We start from the raw sequence: 4,990 nt of genomic DNA on the forward strand, positions 1-4,990 counted from the left end.
TGGGCCTTTTGGTGCTCTACTTCTAACTTCAGGTTTAGCCTAATTTCAGCTATCTTCTTCCACAAGTCATGATGAGCTACCACTTTGCCCTTCGCACTTTCAAATCCATTTTCTTCCCAGATGGCTAAATCCTCGTTTAGAGCTTGTGCACAATAGTGGCTGTCTGTCACTACTTTAGCTGTTCTTATTCTTTTGTGAGTTAATTCTAGCAGCCCTTCGAGTACTGCCGTAACTTCTCCTGTTTGTGCACTTCCCTGAAGTCTCCCCCTTCTACGGCAGCACTCGTTCCCTTGATATTTTAGGATAAATCCCCAGTGTGCTACCTGATCTGACCCTTTTTTGGATCCATCCGTGTAGAGAGTCCAGTCGTGCTGCTTCGGTTCTTCGGGCACATCTTTGGCTGCTTTTTTACTCACTGGCTGTGCAGGCCCTATCTCCAAATCGGGATCTAATAGAATATCTTCCCATCTACCCCACCTGGTGTTAGTAGCTTTGGTACTTTCTATTGTCCCTTTCCTAAGATACTTGTGCACTTGGCTTTGTGTCACTACTCTAATAGGCTGCCCCTGGGCCAAATCTTTTAATGTCCCCCAGTATCTAGCAAGCACTGCTAATTCTTTTTCTTCCTGAGGAAACTTTTTCTCTACTGAGGTCAGGGTGTAACTCCATAGAGTGACTAATCCACCATTTTCATTCTTTACGGCTATCATGGCATCATCACTATCGCAGCTGACTTCAGCTATGAGTTTTGTCATTAGGCTTCTTGGTTCTAGCCTTACAGCTTCCTGAATCTTTTTCCTAAGTTCTTCTAAGTCCTGTTGGTTTTCTGCTGTCCAGACCCATAGTTTCTTATTGTTCGGTTCACTGTTGTTTTCTTTTTTTCTTTAGGCAGGCATACAGTGGTTTGGCATATTTCTGATAATTAGGGACATGATCTCTCACATAATTACACAGTCCTAAGATCTTCTGTAATTCGTTTTCGGACTCAGGAGGCTGAATTTGCTCGAGTTTCTCCCTATACCCCTCTGAGAGTCCTAGGTCTGCTGTCACTTGAAACCCTAAATAATTCACTTGGAACTGTCCAAGCTGGCACTTTTTCAAATTCAGTTTCAATCCTGCCTCTGTGACTCGCTGCACCACCTTAGCTAACCTTTCCAGGTGTTCTTCCTCTGTGTCATCTGCAATAAACACATCATCAATGTAAATTGTGGCGCCTAAGTCTTTGAGCACGTCCATCACGACCGACTGGAATACATTAGGAGAGTTTTTATATCCTTGTGGTAGCCGCTGCCAAACATAACTTTTTCCTTGGTGGGTAAAAGCTGTCTTTCCCTGTGATTGTTTTGCCAGCCTAAGAGAGAAAAATCCATTTGCTAAATCGATGCAAGATTTGTACTTTTTCACTTGCAGAGTTTTTAGGGTGCCCTGCGGGTTGATTAGGCTCGCTCTGTTGGCTACTGTTCGTCTGTTAAGGGCTTTAAAATTAATCACTGGTCGCCACCCTCCTCCTGCTGTTTCGGGTTTCTTTACTGCCTGGATTGGGCTGTTAGTTATGGGGTTTGTTTCTTCTCTAATAATTCCTAACGCTCCTAATTCTTTTACAATTTTGTTCATTTCCTCAACTGCTCCAGGATTTAGGGGATATTGTCTCACGGGCGGATGTACCCCTCCTTCGATTATATGTACAAACTTTGGGCCTAGGTCTCCGCAATCATTTTTAAATCTGGCTATTGAGGCTTTCTCTAGTATTTGTTTTAACTTCTCTTTCCCAGCCGGGGAGAAGTCACTCTCGTCTATTTTTTGTTTTGTCACTTCAGAGATATTTACAGGTCTATACCAATCTTCAGACTCATGTTGTTTGTGTGTGAACCCTATTTTTACTAGCCTAGATTTTAGCTTCTCTAACCTTCTGTTTAAGGCCCTTCGGGTCTTTTTTGGTTTCCTTAGTTCTTTTAAGTCTGTGATTGTCATAAGGTTATAAGGCCCTTTTATCCACACAATTCCTTGCCATAACCCATAAGGCATCGTTTCAATTTTTCCGTTTGCTAACTGAACTGTTAGGTGTCCTACTGTCTTTAGGTTCCTGCGGGTCATAGACACCTCTGCTCCGGAATCTATTAGGTAAGGTTCTCCCTCTACTTTAGTGTAGATTTCGTCCCCCTCCCAATAGGCATCTTCCAGAGTGACCCGCAACCTTTCTGCCATTATTTAGCTGGCCCTCCACTCCCTTTTTCACGGGATTCATGGAGGGCTCTTTTCTCTTCTGGGGTCAGTTTTGCATATTCTTCTGGGGGTAGGTATTTACTACCTTTCTGTGGTATGGAGCTTGAAGCTGGGGCTGAAAATCATTTTGGTTGTTGGTCCCTGTATTGTGGCTCTGACTGTCTTGGTGGTCTTTCTCTGTACTGTGTCCCTGGCTGTCTCGGGAATTGTTCCCTGTATTGTGGCTGTTGAGGGGCCTTTTGTGTCGGCTTCGGTGGTTTTTGGCTTTGCCTTATCTCGTTTTTCTTCTTTTATTCCCAGAACAGCTGTTCTAGATCGTATGATTTCACTGCCTGGTCTATCTGGGCGTCATTAGTTTTGTGAGGCATTCTGGCAAAGGTGAGTTCTCCCCTTCTTCCCTTGGATACAATCCTTAAGGCTTTAACATACCTTTTAGGGGGAATTACTTGTTTAAGTTGATACCAAACTGGGGTGAGGCGTTGGCCTTGATCCATGCGTGCTCTTGCCCGCTGAATGTGAGAGTCCTCATCGTCCATATCCTCTAGGACCAGCTTTTCATATTGACTTTGAGCCGACTCCCCTTTACTCATTGGGTTTGTGGTGACATTACCCAGCCACAACTTTTTTGCTGCATCACACTCAGTGGAGCTAACTACCATGGGCCACACATCTTTGATGTATTCTTCGGTGGTCTCCTGGGGTTGTTTTTCCCTCACTAAGGTTTTCAGTTTTTTGTACTCACGATAACTGTCAGTCTCTGGGCCTGGGGCTTGGTTTTGCTTAGCCTGCCTTGGCTCAAGAGTTGATTCAGGTACTTGATATGGTGGATTTGTCTCGGCCGGGTACATGTCATCTTCCTCATCGGCCGATATTTCATCTCGCAATTTCTTTTCTGTCTCTTGGGCATATTTGTTGGCCGTCTTTTTCATTCTTCTTAGCATTACATCATGTACTATTCCTAAGTAAGCGGTCCTAAACTTATTGGTTAGGGGTTTGTGGGCTGCTAACGTGGGATATGAGGGCATCATTAAAATGTTGGCCCACTCTCCCAAAGTAGCTTTAACAGTCAGTTCCACTGTCTCCTCTGACCTGTCTGCCCATACTGGTGGAATGTCATAGTGATTTTGGCCAGCTTCAGGGATGTAAGTTCGACGCCCATCACTCGCCTGTACCGGGCCCCAACTCAAGTCCCTGGCCAACCTTTCTGATGCTCTATGTACATCCAGTATTTCTACTCCCTTCTTTTGTCCTTTTCTTTGTCCTATTCTCAATGGCTTAACTGGACCCTCATATTGGCCTGCTATCGATTCTAGACTGGCACTACCTTCATCATCGGTGTCTTCCTGACTCAGGTCTGCATCTGGTTCACCCTGGGAGCTCTCTTTGTCATTTTCCTCACTCTCTATGTTTAAAGGTTGTATTTTTGCTAGTGTTTCACTTTTTAGCTGTCCTTCTCGTGAATCTGCTTCGCTTCTGCGTCGTCTTGTGACCGAACTTTTCAGGTCATTTTCTGAAGGTGAGGTCAGAGGCGTTTTCGACCCCTGAGAACTGATCCTCAACGGGTCTTCATTTTTCTTGGCTCCTGGTGATGTTGATGACTTTTCTGTGTCTTCTTTCCCTGACTTTAGGGGTTCTTTGATTGTTTTTTCCTCTGGTTTTGCCATTGCGGCCACAACTCTGGATTTTCGATCTTCAACTAGATGAGTGGGGGTCACTATAATCATTTCTTTTAAGTGGGCCTCTGCTGGCATTTCTTTGGCCAGGTATGTCATTGAATTGACTGCTACTCGCTCGGCTATTTCCCACTGCAGATGATGGGACCGGAGCCCATCTATCCCTATCACTATGCGCCTGAAACCGAACTCTATGGCTCGGAACACTCCTTTCTGCAAAGCTTCCAACATTTCCCTGAGGTAGCCGGTGTTATCGGTTGCTTCTTTATAGCTTCAAATTGGGATGTGTATCATTGCATAATATTGAGTGTCAGCCCCACTGGTCATTCTCGTTTTTGGTTCTGTGCTATTTGGTTCACTAACAAGATGATTTATTTTAGCTTGGTACTCCCTACCAGCTACTTTCTTTAGAGCTTTTCTGTAGGTCGAGTTATGGATTTTGTATTTATGATTTGTAAACACCAGTAATGCATCTGCCTCCATAGACCATGGGGTCCCTATCACCTGGTATACTCGGGTACCATTTTGAAACTTTACGCATTGAGTCCCCTTTGGGATTGGTTCTAATACTTGTTTGAGCCCTACTGATTTCCTGATTTTCCTTTTTGGTTTCTTTTGGGAATTTTCTTTCTCCTCATCTTGACTGGAGTGTGACTCAGATTCTGGTTCTAGGTGTTTTTCTTTAGTTTTCTTTTTCCTGTTAGTTTTTGGGGTTTCCCCTGAGGGGCTCTTTTTAAGATTCTCTTGCTTATTCGGCTGGTCTTTTAGTGGTTCTGTCTGCACCTGAGTTGGCACCTTTCGCAACTCTCCCTCTTTCCATCCTGCTCCGGTTTTTCCGAGCTTTTCCATCCTCTCCACTATACTCCGAGCAAGAAAGTCTAGCTTTTTGTTGTTTCCCCTCATACTCTTCATCTTCTGTCCACTCAGCCTCACTTTCTTCGGACTCGGTTTCTAGTTTGAACCTACCTGTAAATGATTTCCGTCGCCCTGCTCCTAGTTCATTGTCTGTATCTAAATCCGGGTCGTATTTGAAAGTTTCCCTGTACTTAGCCGGGTTTGGAGTGGAGCTCACATACGTGGGGGGGGGGGGGGGG

The sequence above is a fragment of the Nematolebias whitei genome, chromosome 3, assembly GCF_014905685.2.
Source record: "Nematolebias whitei isolate Nwh7 chromosome 3, NemWhi1, whole genome shotgun sequence".
Lineage (NCBI taxonomy): Eukaryota > Metazoa > Chordata > Actinopteri > Cyprinodontiformes > Rivulidae > Nematolebias > Nematolebias whitei.